General features: G+C 41.6%; 1 protein-coding gene across 2 annotated transcripts in view; it reads left to right on the plus strand.

Moving 5' to 3' along the window:
- Nucleotides 1-1,354: 1,354 nt before the first annotated feature.
- NEXMIF (neurite extension and migration factor) overlaps nucleotides 1,355-19,137 on the plus strand; it is a 155,834-nt gene continuing 138,051 nt past the window's right edge. For both annotated transcript variants that reach the window (XM_032387825.1, XM_032387824.1), the window contains exon 1: nucleotides 1,355-2,263. The gene's annotated coding sequence lies outside the window, so the exon portion shown is untranslated. The remainder of the gene's footprint in view (nucleotides 2,264-19,137) is intronic.

The raw sequence follows: 19,137 nt of genomic DNA on the forward strand, positions 1-19,137 counted from the left end.
CAAGATAAAGAAGATATTGTTTCTATTCTCAAGGTGTGTATATCTAACTTCTTTGTGACCCAATTTTCTCAATTGTAAAATGGGAATAAAACAATCGTGAGGATTAAGTAAAATAGTTTGTGTAAATTCTTAGCACAGTATCTGGCACATAATAAAGACTCAGTAAGTGTCCATTATTTAAGGATGAGCTATTATTTATGGATGAGTTTCAAAGATACAAAATGAGAGGGGGAAAGGACAGGAATGTTCCAAGCAGGTGGAATGTTAGAAACCAAGGCATGGAGATGACAAATTGTAAAAGGGCCCCTATGCCCAACAGACACTATACTGCTCAGCAATGAAAGACCCATGGAGAGCATCTCAAACTTGACAAGGAAACCCACATTTTGTTGACAGTGGGATATCTAGAACATTTGCCTCTTGTACTTTGCCAAAGAAAGAGAACCTCCCCCCCCCCCACCCCGACCTGTGCTATTTCTGGGGAGGGGTTGTGTGACAGGCCATAGAGGCTCTGCTGAGGGTAACAGTGAGAAGTTGCACACATCCAGTCTGAAAGCCTGAGTGGTGGCAGCAAAATGAGGCTGCAGCTGTGGCAGCAGAGACACCTGAAATTGGGCGCTGACTGACTGGAGAAGCTGTGCTTTGGCAATGGGCTGCTGGAGCAAGTATACACAAAATAATTTAGTTTTACCCCTTCTGTTCTAGCACCAACCTTTCCATCTCTTGCCCTGGCTCCTAGTGGTGGTGGTTCAAAGGCTCAGGCCCCAACCTTACACCCAGGGCTCCAGGGTGCTAAAGAGTCCCTTCTGGGTTGCTCTACAATCCCTTGCCATTTCCCGTTGGGTTCCCAGGAATTCTGAATTCGGTAATGATCACCTAAGGGATTTCTCAATGACCGCATTCAGGCAGATTCCTTTTCCTTCCCGGCATATTCATGTTCCCTTCTTCTCTCCTTCTTTATTCCAGAAAACTCCCCTTTCCAATTCTCTGGGGAATGGCCCTTCATCCAACCCTTCATGACCCAACCCCCTGGGGGCCTAGGCTCTGAAGTTAAGGGTAGGTAGAGATCGTCGAGATCGAAAGGTTAGATGCTTGGTGGAAGAAGCCATTAGACTGTTCTTCCCCAAACTTCAGAGCGCCCCTCTCTGTACACATAACTGCCCTAAAAGATGTGAGAGAGTGGTGTCCGGCTGCGGGTCTGCCTAGGAAAGAACGCGCCACCGGCGCGGTGGACTGGGCTGGCTGCAAGAATGCGAGTGGGGGGCGGGGTGGGGTGGGGAAGGGGGGTGCGCGCCCTTTATGACAGGTGGCCGCGCAGTGCGCGCTCCCGGGCGCCTAAGGGGAGGGAGGGACAGACGGACAGAGTGGGAGGGGGCACATGAGGAAGGGACCGTAGACAAGGTAGAGAGCGCAGGAGGGAAAGGGAAGGCTGTTCTGGGGAAGGGAGATACTGGGGGGAACGCGGCCAGCAAGCACAACCGTGTTGGAGGAAACAATGGCAGGGGCAATAGCGATGGTGGCAGCCGAGGCAGTCCCACTCTGGGCACCTTTCTGAATGGGCAGAGGCATCTCAGGGAGAAGGGGAGACCAGGCAGCGCCCGCCGAGGCTCTGAGAAAAGCAGCGGAGGGAGGGGAAGGAGGAGGAGGAGGAGAGAGGGGGGAGGGGGGACGAGGCAGGGGGAGAACCCGGGACGGAAAACCAGTAGCATCAGCATCAGCATCAGCAGCCGCCACCGCCACACCAGTAGCAGTAGCAGTAGCGGCAGTAACAGCATTTAGCAATAGCTTTAACGACTACGGCGACAGTAGCAGCCGCCCTCCTTCTCTCTCCCTCCCGCCGACCGCCGCAGCCACCGCACTGAGAGGGCTCCAGCGCCGCGCGCGCAGCCCGCTGCTGAGGTAGCCCGGCCGGAGCGTGCGGTGGTGCACCCGAAGCACGGAGCCCGGGAGCAGCCCATAGGCACTGCGGTGCTGAGTTTCAGGGCCAGAGCCCGACAGCTCTGACTCCATCTAGCACCGCGGCGGCGGCGGCGGCGGCGGCGGCGCCTGAGGGACACAGGCGCGTCCACCTGGCGGGCCTGGCGCATGGAGCTGAGGCAGAGGCGGCGGCGGCGGCGGCAGCAGTAGCAGCGGCGGCGGCGGCGGCGGCAGCTCAAGCAGCTGCGGCGACGGCGGCAGCCCAGCCTTGACTGCGACCGCGCTAGTTCCAGCGCCCGCTGCCTGAGCCCGCCAGCGACTTGCGCCTCCTGAGTCGGCCTGTGAGGTGAGTACGAGCGTTACCAACCAGCTCCCTGGCCTTCTCGCAGGCTCCCCGGCTGGCTCGAGGTGGCAAGGGGTGGAACGAATTGAGGGAAGCCAAGCTCAAAGAGGAGGAAGGGAAAACGGAAGGGAGGACCTCTGTGTGAGAATGGCGTGCATTTGTGTGTCTGTGTACGAGGGAGCGAGGCGGTAAGGGCGAGAGATCTCGGCTAGCCCTGACAGGCACTGCAATCTAGGAAAGGCCTCTGCTTGCGCTGGGAGAAGGGGGAGGGGAAGCGAGCGGGCCGGAGCCTTGGCGCTCACACGCACACAGCCCGGCATCGAAGACAGCAGTGTGACGCCTCCTTTCGGGCTGGTGCCGGAGAGATCCTGGCCAGGGAACTGGCACCAACACCACACGCTTCCGCGCGAGCGGGAAAACCCACGCGGCGGCCGCGACTGGGAGCCAGGGCCAAAGCGGCAAAGGTGCGAAGTACGGTCGTCAGCGCCCCCTACGCGCTTGGGGCTGCCCTGCCAACCAAGGAGCGCTCCCCAGCACACGCCACCCGACCGAGGGCCGCGGTAGGGTGTGTGTTGGGGGCCCCAGCGAGCCTCGCCCAGCTTGTCACCTTCGCGGAAATTGGCCCTCGGCCCCTTCCCGCTTTCGGTGGCAATCGAATTGACACTTTCCTGCGTGGCTTCTGGTGCTTCGCTCTGCCGCGCCCCGCTGCACACGTCCGCTGGGGTCTCGCACACCCGGTGGGGCTGGGAGGCCGCGAGCCGGTGTGGGGAGCGGGGCCCGCTCCGGGAAAGTATGGAAAACGCGCCGCTGAGTTGGCGCCGTTCTGCTGAGGAATCCAGTGGTTTCAGCATGACTGCTTCTCTGTCTGATTCGTGAGGGACCGAATCACCCGCGCAAGGTTTCCTGTCTTTTTCGAAGTTAAAAAAAAAAAAAAAAAAAAAAAAAAAAATTGGCATCTCCATTTCAACATCGGCACACTTGATTTTTGTCGAGCTTCTGGTTGCATTTTGGAATCAGTGGGTTTTATATTTTGCTTTTGGGTTTTGGCTCCCAGCATATTGTTGAATTCTGTGCACAGCAGTGTACTTAGCTATGTGGCCTTTTCCTAACGTTCCATTTTCTAGACTCTTATCTGAAGAGACGTGATTTGTGTGTAGGGCTGCTAGAGCTGTTTTTAAAAAGCATCGAAAGCATGTCAACCAGTGATTTAAATATCTCCTCGGTTGTTTTTGGCGGAGGAGCTGAGTGTGCTGATAGTTCCTGAAATATTTTGCTTGGTGAGGAAAGGTGTTCCAATAGTCTTCTCTGAACTACAGAGACCATTCGGGTTTCAGGGGATGAATCTCCCTTACATCTTTTACACACAGGGTGCCATAATCAAACATTTTATTTACAGCAGTGATGTTCTCGTGGCTGAGGAGAATTTACACTTATTTAAAATACATTTTTAGAAGGGAACAGAAAAGCCCTAAGTAACTGTCATTTTACATATTAACTGGGAAACTGGATAATCAAATAAAACTGGCTGAGTGTCTGAAACTATCCCAGTGAAATATGTGGCTGTGAATATAATTAACCATCTGTCTAGTGAGCAATTTAAATTTGGGCTGGTACATTTTTATTACAGTGTCTAATTTCTGGAAGACTTGTACATTTTACCCAGCAGTAACAACAAAAACGTATTTGCTTACTAGGTCAAAGATTTAATTGTGTGGTGGTGGGATTTCCCTTCCTCCCCGCCCGCCCCCATCTTTCCTAGTCCTCACACCTTGACCTGGGAGATCAAAATGAGCCTCTTGTTTTTGCAAATGGCATATTTGCAATAGAAGAACTCAAACTGGTAGCTAGTGATTAGACATTTTTGTTTCTCAGAAATACCTTCCAATTGCATGCATTTGAGTTGAACAAAATATAATTTTTTGTGTACATGTGTTCAGATGGAGTAGGGTGATTCAACAAAATTCAAGACTTGAAATTTGACTCCATTTACTTTCTTTTATCTTAATTATCCACCTAGCTCTTCCCTAGCTGTCCCAACCACCTTTCCACACTCCACAAACACACACTCACGCACACACAAAATCATATCCTTTTGTCCTTATAACCAGTTTCTTAGGTTAACAGTATTCAAATCTGTGATTTTATCAGTATGTTGAGAAACTGCTTTTTTTTTTTTTTTTTGAAATCAAGAGTGTAAAATACAATACCATGAAAGGACATTGTACATATTTTTAAATTTTTCCCTATTATGTGATTTTAACCAGATATTTGTTACTAGGAAAAAAAGGAATAGATTTTGGGTGGAGATGGAATGGCCCTAGAAGATTAAATTTAAAATAGCTGTTGTTAACATAACAGAACAGAACATAATAAAAATGAACCACTGATTGATTGTGCAGTGGACTAGAAAAAGTCATTTAAAGGAAAATACTTTTAAAACAAATATTTGGCTAAATAATAGCTTTGATTAATGGGTAACAATTATGTAAGCACATGGTAGAATTTGACATATGTCAAGTTTGTTAAATAAATCAACCTGTTCAGTGAATAAATCTTTGATGCATCAATGCTTTTTAAAACACACAGGTGCACACACACACACACACACACACACACACACGCAAACCTATAACACCCTGTTGCCAAAGTCAAACAAGTGCAGAACACTGTCACTTTCTCTGTTTCACTGCCTCTTTTCTCCATTTTTATTTTTTTCACAATCCTCTGATTACCTGTAAACTACCCAGTAAGCAGAGAGAACTAAAGATATGGTGGTGTTGCCTGTGTTTAGGAGTGGGAGAAAAGAGATGAGGAAAGTGATTAAGTGCTGGATTTTAAACACTCAAAGATGTGCTCATCTGACAAAATCACCATGGAGGTCCTGGTTTCACCAAAGTATTTGCTTAACCAAGAGGGACTAGCCTAACCCAAAAAGCATTCATTGATTGCAGTTTCTCTGTTCCTAAGTCCAGTTCTAGTGAATACTTTTTTTCCCCTCCAAATACCTTAGTAAAGGGAGAGAAGGAGATTCTAACTGGCCTTTGATTGTCACATTATCTTTAAACTTATTTATCTGGTGACACATACATGGTGTAAGTGTTCCTGCTTGTAGCAACCAAAAAGAGAGAAGAACCAAGGATGATAGGGAAGGGAAATGATATAATAAGGAGTAGGTCATCTGGCTACCCTGCTTTTCCGCTAAGATTTCAGTGACAATAGCCAGACCTCCAGTATCTTTTAAGTCTTCTTTAACATATGAAAATCCCTTTAGAAACTTCCTTTATCTCTATTAAGTTGATCTCCCTCAACTTAAAAGTTTATAATCAATCACTCCTCACAATCACAGTGCAGCTCTTTCTGCCCACAGGTCTTGCCCCCACGTTTTAATACAAACACCTATTTGCACAGAAACAAAACAAAACAAAACAAAACAAGATTTCAGGTTTGGACATTTTAATTTTTTTTTATTTTTCCTTTTACCTCCTATGAAAAATTTGTCCATCAACTAGCTCCCTCATTAACAGTTTCTCCACCAGAAAGCACCCTTTCAAACCCAAGGTCATAGGGTTGGACATAAAGGACTTGCCATGCTCTTTGTGCCACTTTTCCAGGGCTGCTTGAAAACAAAACAAAGGGCACTGGATGAGACTGCATCATCACTTGGGCCTACCTTTAACTTCAGATCTTTTCTCTCACCAAGAAAATTTCATTTTAGGCAGAGATCACCATTCCTTTCTTCTTAAGCAACACTAGCCTTCTGCAAAGTAAGCACATCACAACCTTGGGGAGATCTGGTCTGGGATGGGGTCAGCCTGGAGAATGGAGGGTGGTGGGGAGAAGCTGCCTTATACTGATGGTAGGGCCTTTCCTGGGCCAACTATAGGTAAGGGGTGAGGATGCTCTTTGTCTCTCTTCCCTTCAGTCCTTCATTTCCCTTGGTGATCTGCAGGCCTCTGCTAGGGAATGTGCTCTTTTTGGTCTCTTTTTCTGTTGATAAGCACTATGACTTGATGTCTTTCCCTCCCTTGTTCTCTGGTAGAAAAAGGACTGAAATCTTCAGGACCAACTATTATGCATATAATTTTTATTTTTCTAAAAAGCATTTTAATAGGTCATTGTATCCATTCCCAACAAAATGATTTTGATATAAACAATTATCTACTATTTTCTCAAACACTCCCAAACCTCATTTAAAAAGTTACATCTTTCTCCCTTAGTAGCCCCTTTCAAGTATTACACAACTAGCCTAAGCAAGGAGCTACTCCTAATATTTAACCTAAGGGGGTTTAGAGGTTAGAGACCAAGATTATACCATGGGCCTGACTGCTAGAGTAATGCCAAGCCATCCTCCATTGAGAAAAGGCACAGAGATAGATTTTCTTTGGGGCAAGTTAAACCATTTCCTCTATGGAGGTCTGTAAGCGGTGTGGCCATATGCTATGGTTTAAACCTCTTGTCCCAGCATACTTATTTCACCCTCAAAGGCGTCCCAGTTTGGACAAAAAATTCTGTGGTCATCCTAACTATAAGGCATCTTTAAATCAAACAAAGAGGTGCTATCTGCATGCTGGAGCAGGGCTATTCTTATTTTCATGAAAGACTGGTGATAGGTAATAAGCTTAAAGCATACCAGAAGGCATTTGGGTTTAGAAAGATCATCTTTACCATGGCTGTTTTAAGACAAAAGAAGGTTGTACAAACAGAAGTGTGAATTCATCTTTTTAGAATATGTTTTGAGAAATGCACAAGTAATTATCTCTCTGTCCCAAATAGTTTGCATGTGGTCTTGCCAAATGTAAATATAGAAATTATATCTATATTTATATGTATATATCTATATGTAGCTATTACATATATTTCCATTTGCTTTTTCTGTAATGGCGAAGATGACCTTTTAAACTACTTTCCAGTTCTAAGTATCTATGATTGGCCTTCACTGATCTAGGGCAGGGGTCAAAAGGAACTATGGTCCACAGGCCAGATCTGGCCCAGTATGGAAAAAGAATAATGCACACAGGAAGAAAATGTGGAGCTATTTAGAGTTGCTTTTGCAAATGTTTTCAAGTGTCTCCTTCGTAATTGAGCTTTACTTAGGCCAGTGTTAAAATGGGTCCACAGTTCCTGAACATGTACTTATCAGCTGATAGTTAGGGTTTCAGAGATAGTTCAGAACCTGGTGGAGTGGCTGGGTGATGACCCCAAAAGTAAAATCCACATGTGAATTTGTTTGTTTAAGTCCAAACGTTAATAGTGATCTTTTCTTTCCTGCCTGTTGCAGTAACCTAAATTTTGTGGTGCTACTAAATTCTTTCTGGCCTCCTTTCCGATATTTGCCATGTTATTCCAAGCATGCATGTGATTTATTAACCCAGAGACCAGGTCTCAGTAACTTGCTTGAACAGAGACCTTCTGTCTCTTTAGTTACTAAATAACTGGAACACATTCTGAAGACATGCTTTACTGAGTAAGGGAGTAGGAAAAGTGGGCCATCACCACCTAGCTTAGTGGTTCCTAACCCTTATTTTTGGCATGAACTCCTGTGAAAATTCGATGAATGCCAAGGAAACTGTCTACAGAAAAGTGCACATTTACATATATGACACTTGCATACATTTTTAGGAAGTCCAACCATACATTCTGATTTAAAAACCTCTGCACTAGCCTTTGCTCAGTTGTTACAAGAATTCCTGTTGCATGGCTTTGATGGTCAGGGTAGCTTGAAATGGAAGCCATGAAAATGATTCTTTCAAGAAAGCCCCTTATTAATATATTTCTGGTCCACTGCTCTCTTACAAGCATTTTTCTGATTAACCTGCACAAGTATTTTTATTATGAAAAAGGATCACTTAGCACTCACTTTGACTGACTATTCTCACCAAAAACAAGTCAAGGATAGTATCCCTAAATCCTTGATTTGTCAACTTTCAAATTCTTAAGAATGCCTGTTCAACACTCACTCTTCACAAATTCATTATTAATACATGAAATATATTCCATAAAACCTCATGCATGTTTGCCTGCCCGCATCTCTCTTTCATCTACCTCTTTTTATATGTTTATCTTAGCCAATGGCCTTGACCAAAATAGGGAACTTTTGCTAGCATCAATTGAGAGAGGAAGGTGGTATCCAGATATCTTCACGAGGACCCCTGGTACTCATGGACATTTTGGATTATTTAGCCATCGTGGTGATCTAACATGATATATTAAAAGCAAAGCTCCTTAAGCTCTGCAAACAAGAACATATGCCATATCTGTGTCTTACAGTTGGGGTGGTAGGAATTGGTGGTATCCCTATCCATGAATAACTGTTTATCGCTTGTCTCTGCTTTTTATCTTAGCAGTCTGGAGTATGGCAGAGTATGAGGGCTAATAGAATCCTAAATTTGGAAAGGTCATTAATCATTATATCTACTTTAATTAGCAAACATTTATTGAGCACCTACTATATGCTAAGCACTGAGATACTGGGGACAGAAAAGAATAAAACAGATTCTCTTGTCTTATAGGAAATTAGCTTTGTTCCTAGCTAGATCTTTTTATCATCTGTAATAATTTACCCCAGGCTTTTTCTAATTCGATGCATTTTTCTATTGTTTCTATATTCTCCCCATTAGAAAATAAGTGTAGATGCCCTGTTTTTTTTTTTTTTAAGATTTTTATTTATTTATTTGACAGAGAGAGCACAAGCAGGCGGAGCCCCAGGCAAAGGGAGAGGGAGAAGAAGATTCCCTGCTGAGCAGGACCCCAAAGCAGGGCTCGATCCCAGGACCCTGGGATCATGACCTGAGCCGAAGGCAGACACTTAACCGACTGAGCCACCCAGGCAACCCCCCTTTTTTTAATATATTTTTTTATTTATTTAAGATGCCCTGTTTTAACACAACAGAAAAATTCATTGCAAACAGGTATCTGTAGCTGAGACAAGATTTTCAGCCTTCATGGCACAAATGCTTCTGTTCTTATTTCTGCATTGACTTAGGAGGCCCTATTTAATAAAGAGTAACATGTTTCTTTTCCCTGCAATTCTGAGGCAAGATTTCTATCATTGCTATCATTGGTAATGTGGAATTGCAAATACCATTAGCCATGATGTATTAACCACTGAGTTAAGACTATAGTACAGAGTTACTGACTTTTGAATAATGAATTGAATGTACTCTGCAAAAAGCCAGCTGTCCATCTTTGAGTGATTTAGTTTTTAACCACTAGTTGGTGATTGTATTAGTTTGCCATGGCTGCTGTAACAAATTATCAAAAACCTAGTAGTTTATAAACAACATTAATTTATTTTCCCACAGTTCTAGAGGTCAGCAATCTGAAATAGGTCTCACTGGGCTAAAGTCAAGGTGTGGGCAGGGCTGCATTTTTTTCTGGAGGCTCTAGGAGAGATTCTCTTTCCTTGCCTTTTCCAGCTTCTAGAGTTTGCCCACATTTCTTGGCTCAAGGGCACCCTCCATCCTCAAAGTCAGCAATGGTAGATTAATTCCTTATATTGCATTCCTTCAATCTTGCTTTCGTTGTCTCATGTCCTTCTCTGACTCTCACTCTTCTGTCTCCCTCTTCCACTTTTAAAGACCTCTGTGCTACATCAAGTCTACCTGGATAGATACTACAGAATAATTTCCTCATCTCAAGGTTGGTTGATTTGCAACCATAATTTCATCTGCAACCATAATGCCCCTCCTGATATATAACTTAACATATTCACAGGTTCTTGAAGTAGGATGTGGACTACTTTAAAGGGTCATTACTCTGCTTACCACACTGACTTGATTTTTTTTTTCTTTATCTTTTGAAATAATTGTAGATTCACAGTATGTTGTAAGGACAGAGATGTCTTATATACCCTTCACCCGATGTCCCCAAATGTTACATCTTACATATATATATGTGTATATATACGTATATATATACTTATATATATACACACACACACACACACACACACACATATATATATATATATATATATATATATATATATATATATATATACGTATATATATATATAAGATCAAAATCATGAACTCGACATTGGAACAATGGGTGTGTTTAGTTCTGTGTCATTTTATCACATGTGTAGATTTGTGTAACCACTACTACAATCAAGATAAAGTACTCTTCCATCACCACGAAAGATCTTTCTTATGCTATTCCTTTATTTTCTTTATAGTCACACTTACTCCCCTCACTCCCACTATCCCTAACTCCTGGCAATCATTAATCTTTTTTTATATCTATAATTTTGTCATTTCAAAAATATTATATAAATGGAGTCATGGAGTATGTTACCTTTTCAGATTGACTTTTTTATTCAGCATGCTTCTCTTGAGATCTGTCCAAGTTGTTTTATGTATAAACAGTACATTCTTTTTTACTATTGAACAGTATTCCATGGTATGAATGTATCACAGTTTGTTTAACACTTACCTGTTGAGGAACATTTTGGTTGTCTCCAGTTTTTGGCTCTTACAAATAAAGCTGTACAGGTTAGTGTACAAGTTTTCATGTAAGCATAAATTTTCATTTCTCTGGAGAAAATGCCAGAGTGTGGTTGCTGTATCCTATGGTAAGTGCATGTTTAGTTTTTAAGAAATTGCAAAACTATCTTCCGGAGTGCCTGCACATAACTTATCACAATCTACTAGTATCAACATTTTACCTGTTTGAGTAAACTTAAACTTTTATCCTCCCTTATTTATAATATTGTTGAATTAAGCATATCCTCTACATATATTTAGAACCACATCAGACAGTGTTACAATTTTTGTTTCAACTATCAAACATAACTGAGAAAACTCAACAGGAGAAGCAAAGTCAATTGTATTTACTCTTACTTTCGCTTTTTCTGTTGTTCTTCCTTCCTTCCTGAGGTTCTGCAATTCCTTCTTTTATATTTTCTTTCCATTTAGAGAACTTTCTTTTGCCATCCTTTTAGTGCAGGTTTGTTGGCAAACAATTTTCTTTCATCTGAGAATTTCTTAATTTCCCCTTTATTCTTGAAGGATGTTTTTACAAGACACAGGATTCTGAGTTAACAGTTCTTTTCTTTCATCACTTGAAAAAAGGTTGTGCCACTGCCTTCTGGCCTCCATGGGTTCTGATGAGAAATCATTCAAATTGTTTTCTTCCCCTGTAGTTAAGGCATCATTGCTCTCTCACTGCTTTCAAGATTTTTTTTCCCATGTCTTTAGAGTTTTCAGAACTTTGACTATGATGTGTTTGGCATGGATTTCTTTGGGTTCATCCAGTTTGTAATACTCTCAGCTTGAATCTGTAGGTATGTATCTTATGCCAGATTTGGGAAGTTTTCAGCCATTATTCCTTTGAATACCTTTTCTGTCTTGCCTTCTCATATCTTATTGTTCCAGTCCTCCTCTAATGACAGGAAAGTTAGATATTTTTAATAGTCTCATAGGTCCCTGAGGCCCTGTTCATTTTTTTCAGTCTATTTTTCTCTGTTCTTCAGATGAATAATTTCTATTATTCTATCTTCAAGTTGGCTGATTCTTTCCACAGTCCTCTCCATTCTGCTATAGAACCCATCTGTTGAGATTTTTTTAAGTTTCAGTTATTGTATTTTTCATTTCTAAAATTTACACTTGGTTCTTCCGTGTGTCTTCTATTTCTTTGCTGAAACTTTATTATTTTTTTTGTTTCAAGAGTGTCATTGATTATTGAAACATTTTTATCATGACTGCTTTAAAATATTTGTGAAATAATTCTAACATCTCTGTCATCTTGGCAGAGATGAATACTAGGGAGATATGGGCAATAGGGAACTCACCTGGATAGTATGGACCCAGCAGAGTTGGTAGAAACTATATCATAGTATTAACTGAATTTTTTCCTCTTGACTCTTGTAAGAGAGGTGGAGTGACATGCTACAGATTCCTGTACTACTCTGTTTGGTTAAAGAGATAATCTCCCCTATTGGGGAGAAGTTAGTTTGTTTATTCATAACAACACACACTCCATCTCCATGACTGAAATAACGATTGAGGAAATATTAACAGAAAGGAGTAGGTTATGAAAAGGGTATTTATTCTTTTTTTTTTTTTTTTTAGAATCTAGGGTTTATCTGGCATCTTTGTGGCCCCAATGTTCAGATCCCTGAAGCTTCCAGCATCTCAGCCAGGTGGGAAGCATTTGTGAAAGAACTCTGTCCTTCACAGAGCTCCATGTTAACTTCTTGGCACTTTTTGTCCAAGGCTCAGAGAATCAGTTGACCCTTTTACACAGCTTCTTTGTGCACTGGCATAACTGTTGCTTTCTGAAATCTCTCTTTCCTTTGACTTGTAGGGGTTTCCTCAATGTAGATTCAGTGTTTTTGATCTCCCCTTGGGGCAGTTCAGTAACATTTTCCTTACTGGCTCTCTGTATTTGTGTGTATATCTCTGTGTGCTTGTTTTTATGGACTGCCTATCTACTGTACCTCTTGGCAAAGAAAGAAGTATACCCGCTGTTTACTGAGTCACATTGCCTTTTCCTATAGCAAATGTTATATGTGCAAAGCTGTAGCCTTGACATGTTAAGATGTTTCATAAATGACACAGTCAAATCCATTTGGCTAAATAGGTGAAAGGAAGGGGAATTGTGCCAGGCTACAGTGAGTTTCACGGATTTATGTGGTTTGACTTAAAGCTAAACAAAAACACATATGCATCTGAAGAGGAAGCAGTTTGAAATTTGTGTGGTAAAGAGAAAGATAGGCATGCTTTATAACCCAAAGCCAAAGTGTTGGTTGTTAAACCCAAGGCTATGGCTTACCTAGATCCTTTCATGTGTGTGTGTGGGGGGAAGAGGTGAATATGCCTGGTCTCTTACTCAAAGATGTGGAGATGATATGGTGGGAAAAACCAAAATCCCAATTTGTCACTTTGTCTCTCAAGAAGGCTCCAAATATGCTATTTAATTCTGAAGACAGTGGTCACCAGTTAAGCAGAGTGGCCAAAGGGTCAGGGTACTGCTATACAGATCTGGGAAGAGAACTTAGAATCAGCCTTCCTTGCCATTGATCTCACTCTTTTCCTATAAGCCACTGTTTTGTTTTGTTTTTTGGTCCTATTTGAACAGTTCTTTGGTAGCTACACATTTCTATATATTTAGCACCTGAATAAATGGAAAGACAGACTTGTTTATTGTTCAGTTAAGGTGGTGATGTCATGATATTACTGATCCCAATGATTCATGATTCATCAAGGCCAAGTTACTTCTAGCCAACCACTGAAAGATGCTAAAGAACAGGTAGGTGGACTAATCTCTCTCTTTTGATTTTCACCTCTACCATTCTACCCTCAGGTATGAGTTTGATATCTTCCAACATGGAGTCCCATTGACTAATGGAAGCCTTAAGTGGATATGGCTAATGTCAGGAATGAGGGTCCTTTATTTTTTGAAAGTTGAGTTTATTAAACTGAAAAGTCTACAGGACTGCCTCAGGTATCCAGGGCATATACTAGACAAAAGCAGCCTCAAATTACTCTTTTTTCTTTAGAGAGAGAGAGAACAAGCGGGATGAGGGGCAGAGGGAGAAGCAGGCTCCCTCTCACTAAGCCCGGTGCGGGGCTCAATTCCGGGATTCCAGGATCATGAGCTGAGCCGAAGGCAGATGCTTAACCAACTGAGCCACCCAGGCGTCCCGTCTTTTAAATGAAAAGCCATTTGGTATAATAGGTACTGAAAGGAAAAGTGTGATCCTACCTCTTTATTTACCCTCTGTCCTTTTGGACTTCTTCAGCTTTTTTCTGATCTCTGTGGTTCTGACCCCACTCCCAGTAACCCTCTAGGAGGCCCTTGGTAATGAACTTCTCCCTGCTCCATGTCATCTACTTATGGCACTGAAATGCTGTTTGTCACGAGATGTAAGGTATCACTGGTCATCTGGGCCCAGAGGAGGGTGCAGGGAAGACCAGCTATTTCTAGACCCTGGGGTAGAAGGAGTGCTCAAGCAGCTGAGACAATTTGAGGTGGGAGAGGCTGCAGTGAACAATAGGGCAGAGAGCTGCTGTCTTGTTGCTGAGATGGCCAGCTGAAGGAGACAACTGTGTGTTTAGTAGACCTGAGGAAGTGAAAATTCAGACTGATGTGTCTTCATTCAAGAGACTAAGTTATGTTAGGGGAGTATAGGCACTAATACTGCCAGTAATAACACCTTATAATTCTATAGCCCTTCTCTTCTAAAGAATTTAAAAGGCTCCAATGTTTTATTTCATTTGGCCTCACAAACAACCTCATGGACTTAGGAAAGATAAATATTGAAGACCGTGCATGACAAGTTACTTCTCCTCCCTGGGCCTCAGAGTTTTTAAACTGAATTGAAGGCTTGGTGGAGGGTTGATCTCTAAGGGCTTTTCCCACAGTAAGAGTTTCCATGATGGTAACATTTGCAGGTGGGGGAATTGAGTCTCAGATACTTTACATTGAGTTGCTCAAAGTCACAGTATAAATAAGGGACAGAGTGATCATTACAGGCCAGGCCCTGATCCCTTCCCTTAGAATGCCCTATCAGTGGTCTTTTTGAACAGTGAGGTACGGAGGATTCTGGTTTCTGAACACATGAAGCCTGTACTTATCCATTCCATTTAACACTCTCTCCTACCTAACCACCTTCCCAAATTTCCCCCTCACTTATCAGCAGAGCCTTTAACCTTCCCCTTGATGTTGCCTGGGATCCATAGCTTGTTTGACTGTAGCTCCTTTCCTGGCATATTGTGTGGCTGGATGCATGCAAGGTCATTGCCACCCTTAGAGAGCAAAGTCTGGAGCCAGCACTTAAGTTACATCAGCTGAGAGAGGTTATGGCTCTTGGGTGTGGCAGATGGCCAGGGCAAGAGCCATTTAAAAACATCATATTGTGAAGTGCCCACAAAAAGCAAGGAGGGTTTGGGGGAAAGGGCTGACAAAAGGGGCCATGGGGGAAATCAAGAGATAGTGAGTTGATAAAAACAAATGGATTCAATCATTGATCAGTATGCAGCAAAGAGCCAAGATGACTGAGATTTCTTCAGAGTTGGGGGATAAAATGGCATTTCTGACTGTGACAGGGATTAGGTTGGGGGAGGCCAGTAGGGGAATAAGGAAAGCTTTATCTTCAGCATGTTCAGCTTTTATAGTAAGACATTTAGTTTAAGAAATGTTGTGAGCTGAGTACTACGAGGCAATAAATTCAGAGAGCCACATTCCCCATATGATTCCTGGAAATCAGTAGGAATTTGGCTTAAGAAGGGATGGCAGAAGGTGATTTGTGGTGTTGTAACAGTCGCCTTGGAAGCTGAGATGGAAAATTTGTCCCTGAAAGGCTAAGCGGTTGGAGGAGACTCACTGGAAGTTTCTATCCAGAGAAAATCATTGAAACACAGTGGGGTTTTAAATATATGGTAGAGGATGGAAGCTGGAACACTCAGGGGTTCCCGTCTTGTAATAGGTCCACTTGTTAAGTCTTTGGTTTATGATCTAAAATGGGAATTTGTTAGTTACTTTTGGGCAAAAAGTTCCTGAGGTTCCCAGGGCCTTTAATCCCAGTGATACTGCTCTTTCATTTTTCTTTGTCCTGTTACTTTTTCCTCTCTTCCATTTTTCTAGTTTTGAGATTAAAATCATTTGTCATTTATCAAAACATTTCACAGATTTTGAAAAATATAGAAAAGAAATCTAATTTTTTGCTTTTAACAATGATTTATGTTTTTATTTTGAGTAATTAGAAAAATACTGGAAAACACTAAGAATCAATAATGTAACAAACACACTTGGATCTCTACTCAGAATTGACAAATGTAACTTTTTAAAATTGTGGTAAGAACACTTAACATATCTACCCACTTAACAAATTTTTAAGTGTACAATGCAGTATTGTTAAGTAAAGCACTGTGTTATATAGTGGACCTCTAGAACTTATTCATGTTGAATAATAACTATTACTATTTTTAAGTTTCTTTTATTTTTTCACCTTTATTGAAATGTAATTGACAAATAAAATTGTTAAGATTTTTTATTCAAGTGTAATTTGACATAAAATATTATATTAGTTTCAGATGCACAACAGTGATTTAACATTTTTATGCATTATAAGGTGATCATCACAATAAATCTAGGTACCATCTGTCACCATAAAAATTGTTACATATTATTAACTATATTCCTTATGCTGTACATTGTATCCCCATCTCCTATTTATTTTATAACTGGACTTTTGTCTTTTTTTAAAGATTTTATTCATTTATTTGTCAGAGAGAGAGAGAGAGAGAGCACAAGCAGGGGGAGTAGCAGGCAGAGGGAGAAGCAGACTCCCCACTGAGCAGGGAGCCCGATGCGGGACTTGATCCCAGGACCCTGGGATCATGACCTGAGCTGAAGGCAGACGCTTAACCAACTGAGCCACCCAGGCATCCCATAACTGGACTTTTATACCTTTTAATTCCTTTCCCCTATTTCACCCATCCCCACTCTCCCCTCTGGTAACCACCAGATTGTTTCTCTGTTACTATTTTTAACATCAAGTTTGCTTTAGATATTTTTTCTAGTGGGAAAATAAAATGTTACAGACAAGTTAAATTCTGTCCCCTATTTCCAACCCCATTCCTCTCTATCCATTCCCAGAGGCAAAAATGAATTTGGTATGTATTTGGTATGTATTCTTCCATTTCATTCATATACATGTACATATGAATACATATTATATAGACTAGAATATATATTCTATATATAAATATATAGACAGAATTGTTCTGTGTGTTTTTCTTAATTTACATAAGTAATATCCTAATGTATGTGTCATTCTACAATGTATGTCTTTTTTTTTCTTTTTTTTAAAAGATTTATTTGAGAGAGAGAGATCACAAGTGTGGGGGAGGGGAAGAGGGAAAGGGAGAAGCAGACTCCCTGCTGAGCAGGGAGCCTGACATGGGGCTAGATTCCAGGACCCTGAGTTCATGACCTGAGCCAAAGGCAGATGCTTGACCAACTGAGCCACCCAGGTCCCCTGTTTCTTTTTTTCATTCAACATCTTGTTTGGGGTTGTATTTCATTTTCCTTTTACATTCCCTTTTCCACTCTAACAATGCCCTAGAGCCAATGACATGTACATTACTTTTTCATGATAAAATAATATATAATCTGAAAATTGGAAAATTCTGTCAACTGATAGCTCTTAGGACCAGAGAACTCTAAGTCCTACTGTAGACTTTAATTTGCAAAGGCTATAGGCTACTCAGCCAGCTCAGTGATTTTGGCTATAAAACATTAAAGACCAGAATTGGAAGCGTCTCGGGCACCTGCGTGGCTCAGTTGGTTAAGCGACTGCCTTCGGCTCAGGTCATGATCCCGGAGTCCTGGGATCGAGTCCCACATCGGGCTCCCGGCTCAGTGGGGAGACTGCTTCTCCCTCTGACTCTCTCCCCTCTCATGCTGTTTCTCTTTCTCTCTCTCTTTCTCAAATAAATAAATAAATAAGTAAAATCTTTAAAAAAAAGAAAAAAAAGGAATTGGAAGCCTCTCTAGGGATACCTTCTTGTCAGTCTTCTACCCCATTTTATGAGAGTAACAGAGGCCCAGAGAAGGTAAATGACTTAGCAAGGGCACACATCCATTTAATATTGTACTTGAGACTCTTGACTCCCTGTCCTGTATGTGAAATCTTTCCATGTTCAAAAAAGGAAAAAGAGAGAGGAAAGAAATTGAAAATTATATTTTTTATTATAAAAATAATTTATTTTAATAATATGTGGGAGAAACAAAAGAATAGAAAAATGGGAAGAAATCAAGGACTGCCTATTTTAATATTTTGATCTTCTAATCTTTTTTCCTGTGTATCGTTATGTTTCTATGGTTTTACCTATCTTGGTTTTCTTCCACTTAACATTATAATGTCATAATGCACTGTTTTCAAAAGGCAGATTTCTACACTGAAATCTTGCCAGTGAATAATTTTTAAGGCACAATTTGCTATTTAGCCATTAAAATAGCACAGGCAAGGACTTGTGTAGAAAAGGAAATGAGGATTATGGTATATTCCCCAGAAAGTTTGTTCCTGTCCTTTGACCAGATCTTATTCTTCTAAAAGACAGAACAACAAGATTGATATTTCCATGATTCCTGCTCCTGAAATATTCATTCAGAATGGTTAGTTGTGCTCAGAAATGACTTGGGGTGTGACCAATAGATTCTCTGATAGACCCCTCCTCCTCCAAACCAAGGTTAAGAGGTGCCCTTGAGGCCCACAGGGAACCAGTTCTGGAGATGCTCAGCTCAAAGAAGCCAACCCTGAGGAAAGGACAGTGGTTGTTTTCCCTGGTCAGGGGGGTGGGATGGGGTGTGTAATTTTTCCAGAGCTGGAGCACAAAGAGGATGATAGTCTTTAAAACTTTTTCAGCATTTACTATGACAGAGAGGCATCCATCCCTGACAAACCACACCATTTCTACGCACACACACATACACGATTAGAATTTGTTGAGTACAATTTTGGTTGCGTTTATTGTAACACATGCAAAACTTCATTCAACTATTAAGACCTGCTGGGACAGAGGTAATGGTTTATCATCCTAGACAATTCAGTGTGTTTGAAACAACGAAGCACTGAGAGATTAAGCCACGTGCTCAAGTTCGCATAGCAAAAAAGCACCATGCTGAAATTAAAAAATAAATTTAAAAAAATGAAAGCACTGTTATTCCTGGTCTAGGGTCTTGGAAAGCCAGAACTTAGCCCACGGAAGCTCGCTGTGCTTCTGCTTTAATCAGTTTAATTCTTTGCTAGCTGGCCCATGCTGTCTTTGATTCTCTTTACATTGGCCAAGTGTCTATTTGCAGTTGTTCAGAAGCGCTTGACAGTTTCAATTTTTCAGTTCCGGGCTCTATTCTTTTGCGCAGGGCTGGGA

Source organism: Phoca vitulina, unplaced genomic scaffold (genome assembly GCF_004348235.1).
Source record: "Phoca vitulina isolate PV1807 unplaced genomic scaffold, GSC_HSeal_1.0 scaffold51, whole genome shotgun sequence".
NCBI lineage: Eukaryota > Metazoa > Chordata > Mammalia > Carnivora > Phocidae > Phoca > Phoca vitulina.